Source organism: Panthera tigris (genome assembly GCF_018350195.1).
Source record: "Panthera tigris isolate Pti1 chromosome F3 unlocalized genomic scaffold, P.tigris_Pti1_mat1.1 chrF3_random_Un_scaffold_93, whole genome shotgun sequence".
NCBI classification, from domain to species: Eukaryota; Metazoa; Chordata; class Mammalia; order Carnivora; family Felidae; genus Panthera; species Panthera tigris.
In genome coordinates this window covers 118,964-140,001 of record NW_024962191.1, presented here as the reverse complement: position 1 = coordinate 140,001, position 21,038 = coordinate 118,964, and the positions used below count along the sequence as shown (strand labels likewise).

General features: G+C 42.2%; 1 long non-coding RNA gene across 6 annotated transcripts in view; it reads left to right on the top strand.

Moving 5' to 3' along the window:
- Positions 1–250: 250 nt before the first annotated feature.
- LOC122236326 overlaps positions 251–21,038 on the top strand; it is a 63,928-nt gene continuing 43,140 nt past the window's right edge. For 5 of the 6 annotated variants that reach the window (XR_006214392.1, XR_006214394.1, XR_006214393.1 and 2 more), the window contains exons 1-6: positions 251–374; positions 3,341–3,413; positions 10,385–10,514; positions 10,824–10,904; positions 14,543–14,641; positions 18,705–20,180. This is a non-coding gene — a long non-coding RNA (uncharacterized LOC122236326). Of the gene's footprint in view, positions 375–3,340; positions 3,414–10,384; positions 10,515–10,823; positions 10,905–14,542; positions 14,642–14,951; positions 15,040–18,704; positions 20,181–21,038 lie in introns of all 6 variants that reach the window. The other variant, XR_006214397.1, reaches the window with a different exon arrangement.

Sequence of the window (21,038 nt, the reverse complement as noted above, 5' to 3'; positions counted from 1 at the left end):
TGCCTAATGTTGAGGTGACTGTGTGGATGACTGAGACTCCCAATTCGCTTTGTTCTCCAGGAGCAGGACATGGCTTCCTACCCTCGGTCATTTGAGCCCATCCTTGTTGTAGGAGTGTGTGCCTTCATAGGCTAAAGATTGAAAGGTTGGAGAATGCCACTGAACCGTTGAGGAAGAGTGATGTAGGAGTGGGAGCTCATCGGGAAGAAAATATTCAGGCAGCGTATAGAGAAAATAGAGGCACAACTACCAGGACCATTTTGTTCGCAGTCTCTCTCCTTGGGTAGCTGAATGCCCCTGAAGGCTTGGAAGGTCTTGCTAGTTATTATGGACCTAAATAAGGCAAGACCAGTGGAGGAAAAGAGTTGGCCTTGGTAAGTTTTGATCTTTTAATCTCTAGTTAGTACCCCTCCACTCTTATCATCATAGAAACCTTAACTTTGGTATATTTACTTAAACGGAGGTCTACCTGACACACAATGTAATAATGTGATGCAACAACTCTGGATGTTCCACGATGCTCGCCATAAGCGTAGCTCCCGTCTGTTAATGTATGATGCTATTACGATACCACTGACTAGATTCCCTGTGCTGTACCTTTGAGCCTTGTGATTTATTCATTCTATAACTGGAACCCTGAACTTCCCTCTCCCCTTCACCCACTTTGTCCAACCCCCCACCGGCCCTCTCTTCTGGCAACAGTCAATTCTCTGCATTTATGGGTCTGTTTCTGCTTTTTCTCTGTTTGCTCATTTGTTCCCCTTTTTAGATTCTACATAGAAGTGAAATCATATAGGATTTGTCTTTCTCTGACTTATTTCACTTAGCCTCATACCGTCTAGGTTATATCCATGATGTTGCAGATGGCAAGATCTCATTCTGTTTTATAGCTGTGTAATATTCCAGTGTGTGTGTGTGTGTGTGTGTGTGTGTGTGTGTGTGGTGTGTATGGGTCTGTCTGTACGTGGTCTGTTCATGTATTGATGGACAATTGGGTTGCTTCCATATCTTGTCTATTGTAAATAATGCTATAATAAAGATAGGGGTGCATATATCTTTTCAAATTTGCTTTCCATTTCCCTTGGGTAACGAAATACCCAGTAGTGGAATTACTGGATCCTATGGTATTTGTATTTTTAATTTGTTGAGCCCCTCCGTACTGTGGCGATATCACTGTGGCGATACCAATTTACATCCCGACCAGTGCGCAAGGGTTGTTTTTTTCTCCACACCCTGAGCAACCCTTGTTGTTTCCTGTGTGGTGAAACTGAGCCATTCTGACAGATGCGAGGTGAGAAGTCATTGTGGTAACGTTTATAGATTTAATTTTCAACCATTTCAGAGAATTCCCTGCCTGTCACCCTTGGTTATGGAAACTCAGACTGGGTCTTTCCTGGAGATTTCACAGGTTAGGAGAGGTGGAGGCAAAATAGAGAACTGAAAGCTTGTTTAAAACGGGGTGCAAATTTTGAAAGACCTGTACTCTGGAAACCGTAAAACACAGATGAAAGAAATTGAAGGTGATGGAAAGAATGAGAAAGATACCCAATGCTCATAGATGGGAAGAATACATATTTTTCCCAAAAGCAATCTACAGATGTAATGCAATCCCTGTCAACATACCAACAGCATTTGCCACAGAGCTAGACAAACAATCCTATACATTGTATAGAACCACAAAAGACCTTGAATGGCCACAGCAATATTGCAAAAGAGGAAAACTGGAGGTATCGCAATCTCAGCTTTCAATTTTATTCCAAAGCTGTAGTAATCCTAACAGTATGGTGGGTACTGGCGTAAAAAATAGCCACATAGCTCAATGGAATAGAACCGAAAACCTAGAAATAAATCCACAACTGCATGGTCAGTTAATGTTCCCCAAACAGGAAAGACTATCCAGTGGGGAAAAGGCAGTCTCTTCACCAAATGGTGTTGGGAAAAACTGGACAGGTCACATGCCAAAGAATGAACCTGGACCAATTTCTTTACCATACACAGAAATGAACTCAAAATGAATTAAAGACCTAAGTGTGAGACCTGAAACCATAAAAAATCCTTGAATAGAGCACAGGCCGTCATTTCTCTGACTTTGGCTGTAGCAACATTTTACTAGTTATGTCTCCTGAGCCAAGGTAAATAAAGCAAGAACAAACTAGGGGGACTACATGAACCTACAAAGCTTTTGCACAGTGAAGGAAACCGTCACAACTAAAAGGCAACCTCTGGGATGGGAGAACATATTTGCAAATGTTTTGCAAATCCAGTAAAGGGGTAGTATCCACAATGTATAAAACATTGATACAAGTCAACATCCCCCGCCTCCAGAAAACCCCAGTTTCAAAATGAGCAGAAGACATAACCAGACATTTTTCCAAAGACAACATACAGATGGTCAACAGACACATGAAAAGATGCTCCCCCAAACTGCAACGAGATACCACATCACACCTGTCAGAATGGCTAAACTCCAGGACACAAGAAGCAAGTGTTTGCGAGGATGTGGAGACAAAGGAACCCTCTTGCAGTGTTGGTGGAAATGCAAATGGGTGCGGCCCCTGTGGAAAGCAGTATGGAGGTTCCTCAAAAACTTAAAAACAGAACTCTCCTATGATCCAGTAATTGCACTACTGGATACTACCCAAGAGAATACAAAAACACGAATTCCACGGGACACACGCAGCCCTGTGTTTATTGCAGCATTATTTCCAATAGCCAGCACAAGGGTCCATTGACAAATGAGTGAACGAAAAAGAAGTCCTATATGTATGTACGTGTGTATATTATATCCATACACACACATACACACACACACACTGGAATATTACTCAGCCATAAAACGATGAAATCTTGCCTTTTGAAATCACCTGGATGGAGCCTGAGAGTAGTATGTTAAGCAAAGTCAGGGAAAGACAAATACCATATGATTTTACTCATGTAGCACTTAAGAAACAACGAATGAGCAAAGGGAGAAAAAAAAGGGGGGACAAACCAAGAAACAGGCTCTTAACTGCCGAGAACAAACAGATGGTTCCCAGAGAGGAGGTGAGTGGTGGGCGGGGTGAGGATGTGATGGGGATGATGGAGTGAGTGTCCTTGTCATGATGAGCACGGGTGAGTATGGATTTGGTAAATCACTATATTGTACAACTTAAACTAATAAGACACTGGATGTTACTGTTACTGGAATTAAAATAAAACTTAGTAGAAAAAACAGAGGCCAACTTCTAATTATAACAGGAAACTTCGTTGAATAAACAGATAGCTGACCTTTCCCTTAATTTTTGAAATTTTGTTTTTAAAAAAAATGAACATGTTTTTGTTGTATATTTTTGCTCTAAAGGCTTTCCGACCAACCTGGTCCTGATGATTCATGGCCTACATCAGCTAGCCAAGACTTAGATTTCGGTACCAAGGTAAAGTACCCTCCTGTGACACTCACTTTCCCTGCTCTGAATTTAGTTTTCTCCCTTATTTACTCTGAAAATTTAAGAGTAGCCTGTGCATCATCATTTTATGTGTGTAATGGAAATTTAGCAAGAACAAACCCCTTGACAGATACATGACACGTTGGATTTTTTGTTTTGTTTTGTTTTACTTTGGTAAATCCTAGAGGTGGAGGCTGAGAAAAGAATGGCTGGAAAATATATAATGACCGTCAAATTATACTGGGAAAAGCTTTCCCATAATGGAGGAAATATGACATTTGGTTAAGGATAAGGATTCTTACTGTGATACTAACATGACTGATAATTATGAAGCCTAATGAAATCTTATTGGATCTAATTATTGTAGGTTGCCCCCCCCCGGGCAATTTTTATTTTGAGAGAGAGATACAGGATTTTCCCTTGTCTGTATCCTTTGTTCTACACATAGACTAAAATAATATTAGAAAATGTAGAAACTTAGATGTTTACATTTTTTCTCAACATTTACCTTACAAAGGTGTTTCCCTGTATTTTTGAAATAACTCCATGAAGAGTAAGTTAAAATTGTGCATCTCCCTGAAGAATACGTATTTTGCTGAGAAGAGTAGCTCTATGAGCAGAGGCTCTTTTTAGCCAAGTTGTCAAATTTCTAATTTCAGAAATCTTTCCTATTCTAGCTTTGAAAAATATCTCCTCCTAGTCCTTGTGTCAGATTCTAAAATTTAAAGTTTCAGACATCTGATATTTAGTTAAATATTCATTTCAAAGCCCCTAAATCATTATAAGCTACTGGAGGTTAGGAAACACACTTGTTTGACTCCTGGAGCTCCTAGAATGAAGTCTTGCTTGGAAGAAGCAATGTCATAGGTTTTGAATGTGAATAAATGAGTAGGGAAATGGAATTCCGTAGAATGGAATTTGAAAAGTAATGAAATACGCATGATATGTCACAATTAAATATGTGAATTTAAAAAGTAAGGTCAGTTTGTATTCCGTTTTGGTGTTTAATATGTATAAACGCAAATGAATTCTATTGAGGAAATCAGGAGTTACATACGAAAGAAGGTTGCAGTATATATTTAGTACCCTCCCATTGTGAGCTTAGAATTGCAGAGAAAAATTCCTCAGCCTTTGTTTATTTTAAACCGCATCTGTGTCCCATTACATACATCTTTTGAAGGTTCACATTTCTTTCTAGAATTCTCATTCCCAATTCTTTCTCCATAGTGACAGTTGATGTGTTAGAAACCTTTCTTTTTCTGTTTTTTTCGTTAGTCTAGTAATAATTTATAGCTTTTAGGAAGCAATAGATGCCAGTAATTGAACAATTTATTTTATAGTGACAAAACTTAAATATTACAGTATTTATAACCAGATAACTGTAGAGTGATAAAAGTCAGTATTATTAGGGATATACTGTGAATCAAAGCCTCTGTTTTACGTATAGATTATATATATATATCTTGAAAAGCTTTCAAAGAGACTATTGTTCATAGTATATTCCCAATCCTACTTATGTACCTGCTGAAAAATGTATGTTGTTTCCACTTACCTTATTTTACTCACATTTCTCCTTTTCTTCCTTGTCTTAAGCTCATGCTTGATTGATTGGTCGTGTCTTCTATTGTTTCCTTTTTTCCTCTTATCCCCCCATACTTTTTAATGTAATTTTTATTTTTTTAAAAGTTTATTTATATTGGAGAGAGAGAGAGAGAGAGAGTGCAAGTGGGGTAGGGGCAGAGACAGAGGGAGACACAGAATCCAAAGCAGGCTGCAGGCTCCGAGCTGTCAACACAGAGCTCAATGTGGGGCTCAAACCCACAAACCGTGAGATCATGACTCATGAGCTGAAGTTGGACGCTGAACTGACTGAGCCACCGACGTGTCCCCCCCCCCCCAGCATGCTCTTTTTTAATGGTTTACCCCTACCCTAATTTTTCCTGGCAGAAAACATTTCCTTAGTGTCTGTTCTCTTAGTACATCACTTTCTGTCAACTCCATTGTCAACATATTGGTTATGGAATTCTGTCTGTGTGTGGTTTTCATCCATGACTCATTGCCCCACAAGGTTTATTATTCTTTTCTTCTCTTTCTTGGAAGGAGGTGAGCTAAATGTTTTTGTAATGTTTGTATTTCTCTTGGAAAGGGAGGGCGAGAGAGAAAGAATGAGCAAGTGCTCGTTGTTGTGATCTGAAAATATGCAAGGTACGATCTCAGTCCTTTTATATTTGTGGAGGGCTGTTTTGTGACCCAGGATGTCACTTATACTGGAGAATGTTCTATGTGCACTTAAGAAGAATGTGCATTCTACTGCTGTTGGATGAAAAGATCTCAATATATCGGTGTTGATATCCGTGTATGTAAATGTATATATGAAGGCCAATATATATGTATGTATATCTGAATACATCTGGTCCAGTGACACATAGGATCTGTGTTTCCTTACTGATATTCTGCCTTGACGATCCGCCTATTGCCATGCGTGGAGTCTTAAAGTCGTCTACAATCATGGTATTTGTATGTATACATTTATTCATGTTTGTGATTCATCGATTCATATGTGTGGGCGTTTCACTTTGGGGACATAAACGTTTGCAATTGTTAGGTCCTCTTGATGGATAGACCCCTTAATTATGATAAAAAGCCCTTCTGAATCTGTTACTACCGTCTTTGGTTTAAAATCTAGTCTGTCTGGTGGAAGTATGGCGACTCCAGCTTTCTTTTGACTTCTAGTAGCATGATAGGTTGTTCCCCACACCTTCACTTTGAATCTGGAGGTGTCCTGGGGTCTAAAATCAGTGTCTTGTTGACAGCATATAGATGGATCTTGTTCTTTGGTTTTGTTTTGTGTTTTATCCGTTCTGATTCCCTGTGTCTTTTGATTGGGGCATTGAGTCCATTGACATTCAGAGTGATTAGTTAAAGATATGGATTTAGTGCCATTGTGTTATCTGAAGGTTTCATGCTTTTGGTGAGGCCTCTGGTCCTTTGTCGTCTCTGCTGCTTTCCACTCACAGAGTCGCCCCTTAGGATCTCCTGCAGGGCTGGTTTAGTGGTCATGAACTCCATTAGGTGTTGTTTGTCTGGGGAAGCCTTTCTCTCTCTTTCTATTCATATGACAGCCTTGCTGGGAAAGCATTCTTCGCTGCATATGTTCCCATTCAGCACATTGACTGTTTCCTACCCCTCCCTTCTGCCCTGCCAAGTTTCATTGGACAGGTCTGCTGCTACCCTTATGTGTCTTCCCTTGCAGATTAAGCCCCGTTTGTCCCTAGCTGCTTTCAGAATTCTCCCTTGATCTTTGTATTTTTCCAGTTTCGCTATGACATGTCGTGGTGTTGACCTGGTTTTGTTGATTTGGAAGGGAATTCTCTGTGCCGCCAGGACTTGGATGCCTGTTTCCTTCCCCAGGTGAGGGAAGCTCTCAGCTGTAAGTTGTTCAAATAAACCTTCTGCCCCTTTCTCTCACTCTTCTTCTTCTGGGACCCCTATGATGTGGCTATGATTTCATCTCACCGAGTCAATTAGATCTCTAGTACCTGCCTCGTGGTCTAGTAATTTCCTTTCTTTCCTTTCTCTGCTTCATCTTTGTCCACAATTGTATCTTCTATTTCACCGATTCTCTCTTCTGCTTCTCCCATCCTTGCTGTCACTGCATCCCGTTTATTTTGTATCTCCTTTACAACATTTCGTTTTCAGCATTCAACGTGACAGTTCCAAAAACTTGATCAGATATATTGTTTCTGTCTCTTTTGAGCACTTCTCTGGCTGTCCTTTCTTCCTGGAATTGTTTTTGAGGAGAATTCTTCCGTTTTGTCGTTTTGGCTAGTTTCTTGTCCTTTATGTGTTGTAATAGCTTGTTCTGTGTCCCACACCTGTGAGTACTACTATATTAAAAAGGGGTCATACACTGTCCAGGGCCTGGCGGTCGAACGAGTGTTTTTGGAGTGTGTTGTGTGCACTCTTTTGGTGCATCTTTGCTTGCTTCTCACACTACTTGGAGTGGTAGTTTGGGCCTTCCACCCGGTGTGCTTTGATTTGTTTGTTGAAGTAATCCTGGAAAAAAGGAGAAGAGGGTGGTGAAGAATCCTTAGCCCAAACAAAGCGAGAAATGACAGGAGTGGAAAAAAAAGACCAGGCAGTGACTCAAAGGAGCTATAGGGCTTAATGCAGAAAGAGAAGGAGGAAAAGGAAGAAGGAGATCTGGAAAGGTATGGAGAAAATGCCCGATCAAACAAACAAACAATCAGAACAGAGGAACAAAGAGAAAAAAATATATATATAATTAGCTTTGACTGAAAATCAACTCGAGACTACTAGGCTGATTCCAACGGGAGAAGAGGAAAGAGGAGAGTAGAAAGACAAAAAAGGGAAAAAGAGGAGAAAGGGACAGAAAAGGAAAGAAAAGAGGGGCGCCTGGGCGGCTCATTTGATGAAGTGTCCGACTCTTGAATTTGGCTCAGGTCATGTTGTCGCTGTTGGTGGGTTCGATACCCCCACCAGCCTCTGCAGTGAGCATGGATCCTGCTCGGATTCTGTCTCTCTCTCCCTCTCTCTGTACCTCTCCTGCTTGATCACTCACTCTCTCTCTCAAAATACAGAAATAAACATTAAAAAAGAAAAGATAAAAAGAACAATAATTCAAATGAAAACAAACAAACAAACTCAGATACGAAACCAGAGGAGAGTTGTCTGTTGGTGCCTGGGACTGGTGGCTGTGCTGGTCTAGGGGAGGGGCTGTCTGGTCCCATCAGTGTCAGTCTCACTCCCATAGAGAAGCAGTTACCAGGCACAGAGAGGCAGGGTTTGGTGTAATGGGCCTGCCTCCACCGAGGCTCACTGTCCGTTCCCTGAAGCCCCACGATGTAGGTCATGGGGAGAGAAATGGTGACACCCCAATCTCTCCTGCCCACACGAGGTGTCTCAAAACTCACTGTTCAGGCCGTCCTCACGGAATAGCCTGGGGGGCCGGCTTGCCTGGCTGCACAGTCTCCTGTGCTCCCTGAGCACTGAGTTGGGATTCAAAACCCTGTAGGATCCCGCTTTGCTCGGACCTGGTTCTGGAGTAGCGCCACTCTGCGCAGTGGACAGAGGGCCTCTGGCTCGTGCCTGCAGGGTCTTTTTCCCTTGGGCAGGGCAATACCTCCCCTTTCCACCATACTCAAGGTGTTCTCTCCCAGTGTAGCCCTGAGATTGCTACCAAGCCTAGGGGCGGCTCCCTCCCCACCAGGCATGGGAGGTGGTAGCTCTTTTCTAGAGAAAGTCTGGCAACCTTGAAAATTCTGGTTTTTAGCCTCTAAGGCTGTTTTGCAAAGTAGAAACTGGCTCTCTGGACCTCTCCTTGGTCTGTGGTCCAGACAGGTTTTCTCATATCCAAATGCACTTCCCGCAGCCCCTCTCTCTACCTTCCTTTGGTTTCTCCACCAAAGGGCTTCCCCCACTCCCTGCCTGTGCTGCCCATTTTATGTCTCCCAATTCGCATACACACCCTTCTGTCCCGCCGAGCTGTCTGTTTGCACCTGTGGAGATTTTTCTGTCCCTCTGCAGCCTGTACTCCTGGTATTCCGAGTGTTGTGACCTCAATACTGCTGTGTTTGAGGGACAAGGGAAATTCTGATCCCCCTCCTCTGCCATCTTAACTCCTCCCGCCTCCTTTTACTTTCCTTTTCACAACTTCAGAGTTCTGTGTAGGTTTGCGTTATATCAGTTTAATATGTTTTCTAGATATTTATGATGGGCTTTTTTCTTACTTGAACTGTATTGATCTGAATTTTCTGTCTTTTTCTTTTCTTAAAGTGTATTCATTTATTAATTGGAGAGAGAGACAGAGAGAGCACAAGTGGGGAGGGGCAGAGAGACAGAGGGAGAGAGAGAAAATCCCAAGCAGACCCTGCACTGTCAGCGCAGAAGCAGATGGGGGGCTTGAACCCGTGAACTGTGAGATCATGCCCGGAGCCAAAATCAAGAGTCAGGTGCTAACTGACTGAGGCATTCAGGCGGCCCTAACATGTTCTTCCTACGTCCCCTGGGTACTTTAAATTTAATATGCCCTAGTTTAAAGACATTGTTTCTGATGCTTTCCCTTTCCTCTTTCCTGACTCTTTGTAATCTGCTCTGTCATTTGTGTTCCCTAGTCTGATAAATAGCATCCCTGAAACAGGAAAAGTCCTGGACTCCGAACTTCCCTGAAATGACCGCATGCTGTCACTCACCGCATTCGATAGTTTGTACCTGCTTACCATTTTTCATATGTTAGTCCTGTAATTCACTCTCTCACCTATAATTTTGCAGTACTCTTCTGGTTTTGCTTCCTTTACATTCCTCCTACATTGCTTCCAGAGTGACCTTTCTCAAATATACTTGTGACAATGTCATTCCTCTGCTTATTCAATGGATCCCCATTATCTGAAGGAGAAAATTCATGTTCTAGCATAACACTGCTCCCCCCCCCCCTTTTTTTTGGTTTCGTCCTCATGTTCCAGTAATCTCTATCTATCCCATTGCCAATAACTCTGTTCCAGTTTTGCCATATCGCATAGGTGTTGTCACTTACTATATTATTTCATACTTGATCCTTTTGCTCCTTCTAGAATGCCCTTCACACCCTCCCTGTGCACTTTGTGTGTCTTTTAAGATACAGCCCTATCTTCCCAGCGTTTGCTGAGCTTCCCAACTGTAAGTGTTTCCTCCTTTGTGCGTTCACTGTATGTTATTCACTTCCCTTGTAGAACTAGTGGATGGTATTTTTCTGTCCTTACCTGTGTTCATGCATCTCTACCGCTACTAGCATATAGAACAGACTCTGTCTTTGATTTCTATTTCCAGCTCTGCCCCGGATCGTGGCTATGACTTGACAGATACAGTATGTGCCTGTCTTTCTGGGTGGGTGAGTGTGTGACCAAATGAATTAATGTGATATTTTTCTGAAGTTGGGTTTTTGTTTTGTGCTGTCCTTCTAGGAAGGAACAGCAAAGTCAGCAATGGAAGCAAAGGAAGATGGTGTTGGTATTATTGAAAATGTGCCACCAGAGCAAACAGTTAATGGCAGTTTGACTTCTGCTGGTGGAGTGCCTAAAAATGACAGAAGTGGTAAGCTAGTGAATCTCTGTGAGTTGTTTTCCTATGATTAAATGCTAGTACGAGAAAAATCTGAAAGTATGTAGATCCAAATATATTATCCTTTATTCGTGAAGATATTTTTCTCTTGCTATCTTTCTTTATAAGTATCCCAAGTACGACCCCCTTTTACTTCTGGAAAATCTTGAACCCCCTGAACATCTTTTCTGCTATTGCTTTTATTTTATTGAAATATTCATGAATGGAGATAGACTTGTGTATGTGTTTAAAATTCATAGTAACACATGTTTTCATTAATTTATCTGTGACCGTATTCTCTAGATATGATGTCAGCATTAGAACTAGGAGAAGAGGAAGATGTAGAATCACCTTCTCTTCCTGAGTACTGTCTTCTTCTTATTTGTAAGTATAAGCATGGAGTGATGTTAAAACGTCCAAGAGATGCTTTGACTTCACTCTCTCAGAAACGATTTCCTTGTATGTTTTCCTATATGTGATAAAATAATTATGTGTTAATTATGACCACACAACATAGTAGAGTTCTGCCAATTTGCAGACATAATGAAAGTTGTGTAGTATTAGTGCAGAAAACGAAGGCTTGGAGGGAATGAGTTTGGGTTTTGGAGTTAAGTTATCTGAAACACTAAAGAATTACTCTAGGTCAACCTATGGCCAAGTGAATGATCCTGTGGTGTATACGGATGTGTCAAACTCCTACTGACATCCAGAAAGAGTTTGGATTATGGTGTTCACCACTTGAACCTTCCAAAGATAAGGCCTGGGACTTGATAATAATATATTTGGATTGTTAAGTAGATCTACAAGGAACATTGGGATTATGATGACCACAGTTTGGTTTAGTGGTGCTTCAATAAGTAAAACCCATTTTGGATAATTAAAATAACTTCGCAGTCCCACTTGTAGTAATATAGTTAAAGTAATGATGACGTATTCTAAGGTGACAACTAGGGAAGGAGGTGAAAAGGTCCTGATCTCTTAGGCTCAGGCAGCTGCTGCACAATGCTACAAGCACTGTATCTGAAATCAAAAGACATGCTAGCATCTTGGTTCCGTCACTTCCTAGCTGTGGGATCTTGGAAAAACTTGCTTGAATGTCAATGACCTCGTTCCTAAACATGGCACTAGTACCCACCTCTTGGTTATGTGGAATGAACAAATGTGGCAACGTTTTGTAAACTGTAAAGCGTGCTATAGAAATAGAAGACAAAATGATCACAGTGGCTTTTAGTGACTTACTATATATTGAGGATACTTTGTTTGGTGAATGTTTGTTTATTGTTGAGAGGGGGGTGGGGGGACAGAACATCCGAAGCAGGCTCTGCACTGAGAGCAAGGAGCCCAATGCAGGACTGGAACTCATGAAATTGAGAACATGACCTGAGCCAAAGTTGGGCGCCTAATCGACTAAGTCACCCAGGCCCCCCAAGAAAATACTTGTTTTAAATGTGAAGATGTCTGAAGGCCAATAAAATGGCCATAGTGTCCAGAAAAGAATGGGAAAGTAGGAACGGGGTTTTGATTTTCTAATTTGGCGCTATGTTAAGTTCCGGTAATCTCTTAGTGGAGACATCATACAGGTATACAGTTGACCCTTGAACCAGGTGGGTTTGTACCGTGGGAGTCCACTTACACACAGATATTTTTCAATAAATAGAGTACTATCCTGTAAATGTATTTTTTGTTCCTGATGATTTTATTTTTCTTCTTTTTTTTAAAATTATTTATTTTGAGAGTGAGAGCGGACAGAGCATGTTAGTAGGGGAAGCGGGGGCAGAGAGAGAATCTTCATCAGGCTCCACACTGCCAGTGCTGAACCTATCATGGGCTTGAACGCAAGAAGTATAGATCATGACCTGAGCCAAAGGCAAGAGCCTGACCTTTAACCGACAGTGCCACCCAGCACCCCTTCCTTCCGATTTTCTTAGTAACCTTTTCTTTATAGTGTAAGAAGACAGTATGTGATATATATATTATATATATGTATATATATATGTGTGTGTGTATATATATATATATAAAACAGACAAAACATGCATTAATCGACCGTTTATATTGTTGGTAAGGTCAGCATTGCATTATCCTAACCCTGAACTTCCATGCTCAGTTTATAGACTTAATGGCCAAATGAGGCCAAAAAGGTAGTTTAGATCCAGAGAGCATGTACAAGGGCTTCTGCTTTAATGTTCTGGTTTTTAATATATACATACTTTTTGATTTTTATGTGTAATTTCTTTTAAAGTAGGAAATTTAGTAGGAGCTTTTTTTTTTTTTTTGGATTTTGTTTTTGAAGATTCAAAAGATATTTGTGGATTTTCGAGTGCATGGCCATCAGAGCCCGTAACCCTTGCTAAAGCAGCCTAACATAAACAGTATGGACATGAAATGATTGAGGAACTTTATTTTATCAAGACTCTATTATTCCCATGTCAGTGGCTTTCCCTTGCCTCTGATGGTCATGTAAAGGATCTACTACTCAATCAAGGAGGGGCTGTCTCTACTGTAGTCTGTGAACATTGTCCACTGAGTGGTATAGAGTGGAAGTCAGTTAAAAGGATTATAAGTGGAAAAAAAGTACTGTTGGTTAGTGGCATTGGCAAAGTTGTTTGAAGTACTGAGGAGAGATTCTGGGCCTCAAGCTCCCCATTTGCTGCCACTTGTGGTAGAATAAAGAATAACTTCAGTATAATTTGTATGGGGACCACTTGTATTGGCATGCCACCTGCCTGAACTATCACATTGTATTGGAACGCAAAATATAGCAACAGTAATCATGCTAAATGCAGAGATTTAGAGCCGACTATGTGCCACGTACCCTTCTAAGTTGTTCATGTGTTTTTTCCTACTGTAATCTTCCCAACATCCCAGTGAAGTAGATACTATTATTATTTATTTTGAGATCACTTTTATAAGGTTCTTTGTTCTCAGAGAGACAGAGAGAGAGAGAGAGAGGTTGTGGGGAAGGGCAAGTAGGGAGAGAGAGAGAGAGAGAGAGAGAGAGAGAGAGAGAGAATCCCAAGCAGGCTCCTCGCTGTCCACACAGAGCTCATTGTCGGGCTCAATCACATGACCCTGAAATCATGTCCTGAGCCGAAATCAAGAGCCAGACACTGAAGCGACTGAGCCACCTAGGCGCCCCAGTAGGTGATGTTATTACCTTCATTTTACACATGCGGAGACTGACACACGGAAGTTTTCGGTAGTGTAGTCAAGTCATACAGCTCATAACCAGCAGAATTGGGAATTCAGACCCAGGCATTCTGGCTCCTACTAGGATCCTGCTTCTCAGTCTGTTCCATGAAGTATCTTGTTGTCACTGAAAACAGCATGTTCAGTTTTATCATCACGAGAATAGCAATGTCATTCACCTATGTGAATATTTAAAATCATAGTTGATGCAGTGCTTGTAATATGAAAACCGAAATGTTTGCCATAAGGCAATTTCCTATATTTCCTCCGTTTGACCAGTAGATACATTTGTACGGTTATCTGATCATATATAATTTAAAGTCATTAAAAACGTTATGTTTTTGTAGTACAGTAAGGTTGGTAAGCTATTCTGTAAGAGTATTGAAACATTTCATCTTTGTTGGCCATAGCCTCTGTTGTAGCAGCTCAACTCTGCTGTTATGACCTCAAAGTAGCCATCATCAGCATGTAGGGGAGAGTGCGGCGGGGTCCAATAAGATTTTAGTCACAGGGGCACTTGGGCGGCTTAGTTGGTTGAGCGTCCTGTCTCCTAATTTCCACTCAGGTCATGATCCCAAACCGCACATCATGAGACCAGTCATGAGACCGAGCCCCACATCAGGCTTCACCCTGAGCTTGGAGCCTGCTTACGATTTTCTCTGTCTCTCCCTCTGCCCCTCTTCCCCATTTGTGCATGTTCTCTCTCTCTCTCTCTCTCTCTCTCTCTCTCTGTCTCTCAAGTCAAAAAAGAAAATAATTTAGTTACAGAAATAGGTGATGGTGTTCTATTAGATTGTCAGTAGTTAGAATTGTTTTTTTTTTCTTTATTTTAGTTGCAAGAAGCACAGGATGGACATGCAGAGGCCATAAGACATGCTGAGAAGATGAAAGATCATATGCAAAAGTAGTATTTTGCCCTCAGAGAAAATAGCGTGAGTATTTATAGAGCAGATAAGCAGTGTAGTATGAGAAATGTATTAGTTATGCCAGTATATCATTGTTAAGTGGATACAGATTCCAGCTTTGAGCTATTTTGAAATGCAGAATCGTGGCATCTTATCTCTCAATTTTGTACCTTATCCACAAAACACAAAGAGGAAAATGGCACAATTGCCAAATCTTCCTCTTGATAAAATTTTAAGAATTTGTGTAATAATAGCCTCATTTGTTCAGAAATTATATGGTATTTTTAAAAATTTATGTGTGAGAATAATTATCTTAAGATCTGCATTTTCGGCTAAGAGTTCAAAATGCCAGACAGGAAGAAACCATTCAACATCAAGTGGCCCAAATTCAAGATCTTCAGAGCAACTTGTTAAGGGCAAGTTTGGTAAGTGGGTCTCTTAATGTCTGTCCTACTGAAAAGGAATCCTTATTTCACTAGTAGTAGTACATGAGAATGTTTTGGCTCATATGGAAAATCTCACTGATCTAAAGGTTAGGTTGATATCGTTCCTACTTGCTACTAGTGATGTAATTCTTCTATAGAGATGAAGTTGATTGAGAGTCTAAGTAAAGCAACATTTTATATATACCACAGTGAGCGTTTGGTTTAGTCCACCTTTTGGCTATTGTTAATAATGCTGCTGTGAACGTTGGCATACAGAGGTGTGAGTCCCTGCTAATATTTTTCAGGGTGTTTCAAACTTGCGCAAACTTTGAGTGATCATTTGATCTTGAATTCTGACTTTCTTTTGTAATCTCATCCCTTTAGTGACAGTTTTCGAACGGGTTATTTTAATGACGATTTGTTGTAGTTTGTAATTAGAAGTTTGCAATTTATTGTCTTTATCAAGAATGACTAGCAGGTCGTTAAGCAGACGTCCTTCTCAAAGGAATGGAGTTTTCTCTTTGTTGGATTTGTAAAGGAAAAGAAATGCCAGTAAAATAGTAGAAATGTCTGCTCTGTCAGGGACTCATCTAGTAACATAGTGCTCCTACCTTTGCAAGTTCAGAAACTCATTTTCTTTTTCCACTCACTTGAGTTCATCAGCCTTTCAGAGATTTCACAATTCAATCTCAGAAGAGACTAATGTGCCATTCAAGATTCTAATTTATTGATATGTAGTGAAACCCCAACTGTTTTCCAAGCGGAACAGTTAATGTCATCGCACTCTCACCCTCCTTTGTAGGATTTACACTGTAAATCCTAAGTGGGTGCGATGGGGTAGATACACTGACCAACTCGTTTCTGTCAGTCACACAAGCTGTATAATATACATGCAAGTTTCATTAGACAGCTATACCCGTCAGGGGAACTAGAACATTCTGTTGACTGGTCCTTTTTGTGGCTGAAGAGACATTGAAAATTATTTTCTTTTCTAGACCTCTTATAAATGAATCACATTGTATTAGGGTACTTTCATGCAAGTAACATGACACTCTGTTGATCAGTCTTCCGTGAATGAGAGTGCTAGGCGTTGTCCTGCTACTGTGTCCTAAAGAAATCTTTAAGGTCTCAAAAACTAAAATTTGTAAGGATATCTGAAACTGATGAAGCTTATTAAAGAATAAGGAGGGATTTTCTGTAGATCCCTATAGAAAGGAATTAGGGTTATGGCACGAAATTAGCTGCCACTTTAAGGTGTTCCCTGTGAATCAAAAAGTTAAGATAGCTTTCAGCCAACTCAGTCCATAGCTCTGACTTCTCTAGAAGGTCCTTATCTCCTGAATCCCCAAACCAGGGGCTACCTGGGTTAAGATATTTGATGCACACAGTTTTGAGGAGAAGAATCTGGATTGGGAAGAAGAGGTAGCTCTAGCCAACTTAACCTTCCTAACAATATAGTCAAGTATGCGTCTGAAAGGAACTTCAGAAGACTTCCATAAGTTGAGATCTCTATGGACTAAGAAATTACTCAAAAGGAGACAAAGGCAAACCAGTGATCACCCAGCCCTTGTGATAAGTATCGTGTTATAAATGAAAAGCGAGACAAAGTATGCTGGTCAGCATCCTAAGGGTAAGGGTGCCTCCTGAGACTCAATAAGAAAAACACACTCAAAGTAACACCAAAGAGAGTCCCAATAAAATGTACATGATTCGCTGTCTACAAAGGTAATCCATGTCAAGTAATGATTTTTGAGTGTGCAGTTGAGGATGTTGTCTATGAACACCTAGACGATAGAGCAAAAAGTACACATGGCCTAGGTAAAGGGGTCAGAGCTGGAAATGTGAACTGGAGAATCTGGTTTTGAAGCCTTAAGTGCTATTCAAAAGACAGATAGCAAGGGGCAAGAACTCAATGTCAGGGGTTGCCGTCCTTTAGAAATAAGGTGGGGTTCGAAGAGCAGAGGGAGGGTATGGGCATTGTTATCAGCTGCTGCTGAGAAGTGAAGCAGGATAAAGACTTGAAAAAATTAAAACAAAAAAACAAAGGTCCTTGATGACCCTCCAAATTTCTTAGTGGAATGATGGGAATGAAAGTTAGATTTTAGTGTAAAAGAAGGAAATAAGTGAAGAAAAGTTGAATCTGTGGATGAGACGATACATTAAAGAATGTTCGAGTCCACTGCAAGGGGAGAAGCAGGGTGATAGATGGACAGGGCTTCAAAACTTAAGCAAATGGTTCGTAGAAAAGGAGAAATTGCAGTCTTTCTTCCTTATGGAGCCAGAACTGGGATTTACACATTTATAGCATTTTACCAACTGCAAAGCTCTGGGGACAGCTCTTCTGATAAGCTTTTACCCCAAAGCCTTAATCTCTTCATCAGAGTACCTGCTAAAGCAGCCTAACGTAAACAGTATGGACATGAAATGATTGAGGAACTTTGGTTTAGCAAGACTCGTTTATTTCCATGTCCGTGGCTTTCCCTTGCCTCTGATGGTCGTGTAAAGGATCTACTACTCAATCTAGGAGGTGCTATTTGTACTGTAGTCCGTGAGCATCGTCCACTGAGTAGTATAGAGAGGATGTAAGTTAAAAGTATTGGAAGGGGAAAAAAAAGTACTGTTGGCTAGTGGCATTGGCGAAAGTCGTGTGAAGTACTGAGGAGAGATTCTGGGCCTCATGCTCCCCATTGGCTGCCACTTGCGGTGGTATGAAGAATAACTTCAGTATAATTTGTATGGGGACCACTTGTATTGGCATGCCACCTGCCTGAACTATCACGTTGTATTGGAACGCAAAATACAGCAACAGTAATCAGGCTAAATGCATACACTTAGAGCTGACTATGTGCCACGTACCCTTCTAAGTTGTTCATGTATTATTTCCTAATTTTATGTTCCCAAGATCCCAGTGAGGTAGATACTATTATTATTTATTTTGAGATCACTTTTATAAGGTTATTTGTTTTCAGAGAGAGAGAGAGAGAGAGAGAGAGAAATTTTGAGGAAGGGCAGGTAGGGAGAGAGAGAAAGAGGGTAGAGACAGAGAGGGAGGGAGGGGGGAGAGAGAGAGAGAGAGAGAGAGAGAGAGAGAGAGAGAGAGAGAGAGAGAGAGAGAATCCCAAGCAGGCTGCTCGCTGTCCACACAGAGCTCGCTGTGGGGCTCAATCATGTGACCCTGAGATCACGTCCTGAGCCGAAATCAAAAGCCAGACACTGAAGCCACTGAGCCACCCAGGTGCCCCAGTAGGTGCTATTATTACCTTCATTTTACAGATGCAGAGACTGAGACACGGAAGCTTTAGGTAGTGTGCTCAAGGTCATACAGCTCATAACGAGCAGAACTGGGAATTCAGACCCAGGCATTCTGGCTCCTACCTAGGATCCTGCTTCTCAAACTGTTCCATGAAGTATCTTGTTGTCACTGAAAACAGCATGTTCAGTTTTATAATCACGAGAATAGCAGTGTCATTCACCTATGTGAATATGTAAACTCATAGTTGATGTGGTGCTTGGAATATGAAAATAGAAATGTTTACCATAAGGTAATTTCCTCCATTTGACAAGTAGATACATTTGTATGTATATCAGATCATATATAATATAAAAACATTAAAATGTGCTGTTCCAGAGTTTTCTCCTCTTCTTCTCCCTACACCCTCTCTCAGGCTACCTTCATCAGAGAAACCAGAATCTGAAACCAGAACACTCAATTGACATGGCCCCCACCAGAGGGCACCTGAGCCAGTTTCCAGGGTGCTCTCTATACAGCAATTGGATACCCCCAAACATCTTCCTTGGAATCACTTATGAGCACAAGGATTTTCCAGGAAAACCTTAGTGAAGACTCTGCAACTCAGAAGAACTAAATCGATGTCTAAATTCAGTCCACCCTCAGGTCACCAGGCAATAGTGCTTATTATATTCTGGAACTTAATGCACTGACTCGAAAACTCATTTGAAGGAACAGCCAAGGATTTTCAGGTGCTTAGCCAATTTAGGCTTTTCTAGTGTTCAGAATACTTTGAAGATCAACGAACAAAACATCGTGTTACTGGTACACCAGACAAAGCAGAACTGAGTTTGGAGTTAGAGCCAAAGGAACACACAGGTTTCTGCAGAATTACGATGGGACTTCAAAGCAGGGGCAAGGTTAGGATTATTTTAGAAATGGTGTCAGATAACTCTCTCTGAGTTAAAATGAGTGTCCATTGGAAACTAATGCAATGCTGTTACGCTAACTGGAATTAAACTAAAAAAGTTAAACGATGAAATGGGTATCCAGTGTGTGCATCAAGGATTTAAATGCAAGACAATGCAATTACAACAATTAAAGAATTAGTGAATTAAAAAAACAATTTTAAGTGGCAAAGTCAAAGAGTGACAGAAACTCGGAAGCAATGGACAAAAAAAGCCTGATTCAACAACAACAAGAAATTTTTTTTTTTAAATTACGCCAATGCTTAAAAGCTCACAAATCACTGCAAACCCACTTGTAGGGATCTAGGCCAAGGAGAGGATGATGAAGGAGCCTAGATTTGGATCCAAGGATAGTCGCAGTGGTTACAGGGTAGTTTTATTGGGAGCCGTGGGGAAGTGGTTAAAATATTAAGTGGTAAGGCCCTAAGTTTCTGGAGCTCCATGTGTACCTCGTTTGGTGAAGTCACTGGCAGGTTAATCGGGGGATGGTTGGTGGGGGAGGTTGGGCGGGGCAGGAGAGCGGGCAGAACCACCCACGCCCATCCCCCTGAGACTCCGAGCACCTTTGAAACCGCCAGGTGCACCGCTAGGTAGGCCTCATTTGGGCCCGGATGGAGGCGGTGCCTGAAGGGGCTGGGCCCGCAGGGTTGAACTAGAAGTGAGGGTGGGGGCTGGTCGGGGCCAGCCTTGCTGACTGTGGGAGCGTCCCGCAAGGAGGCCGGGCTAGTCCTGCTGCCCCTCGGTGACCGCGGCGAGGTACAGGCGCAGGGCCAGTCCCGGGAAAGGCCGGCCCTTTCAGAGAGGAGCTTTGGCCCTCTGACCCCGCGGATGTCAGCGCTCGGGCGCTGCGGGGCTGGAAGAGGAACCCTCGGCTACAGGGCGTGAAAGAAGGCAACTGAAACACCCCACAGATCAGACTAATGCTTCGGGAGGCGGGAACGAAGGTGAGTTGTGTCAGCGGAGTCAGGGGTGGGTGACCCGTTCGGGTGGCGGTAGCCCTGGGTGGGTGTGGGGTGTGTGTGCGCGTGCGCGCGCCACGGGGCTAGGCGGTAGGTGTGAACTCCGTGCACACCGGACTCCTACAAGCAAGCAGGGTAACCCACAGTGACCTGTCACTTGGTGTGGGGGGAAAGAATCCTAGTCAGTAATTTTGTGCACATCTCTCAGAATGTTTTACCGGGCTCCCTGTTCCCCCAGGATCCTTCTCTGGCAACTTGGCAGTTAGCAGTGTTTGGGGCGTGATTGGAAAACACGTGTAGTTAGCAAGCTGATGCCTTCTTCAAAGTCCTGGTTTGTAAAAGGTGACCAGACAACTACCCAGAGAAGTGGAACATAACTGTGCCCCCTTCCAGGGTCTGTCCCCTTCCGGGCAGCAATGGCAGGTCGGGCCAGGACCCGAGGCCGAGGCCGCGGGCGAGGTCGGGCGCCCTCTCGACGCGCCCCGCCGCAGGGAGCCGCCGCACCTCCGCCGCCTGGAGCCTCCACAGCCTGTTCAGTCTCCTTGGTGCAAAAGATGCTTGATCTTCTTCCCCTACTACTTCCTTCTCATGCGTTTTCTCCTATGCGAATAGACTTCCCTTCAACCCGAGTGCATGGAAAGGTGTCTAAAGAGCTTGGCCCTAGCCAATGACCCCTCTTTGGGAGTGACTTCAAAACGGGCACCTAACACCCCACAGACATCTCTGAGCTCCTGATTCTCCCTCCCAGACTTGTCTGGCTTGCTTCGTTGGAAGAAGCTCCATGCGAAAGTCTTTGCATCCGCCCTAGATTCCTCTCTCGACCCCAAACTCTTCCTGCACGCC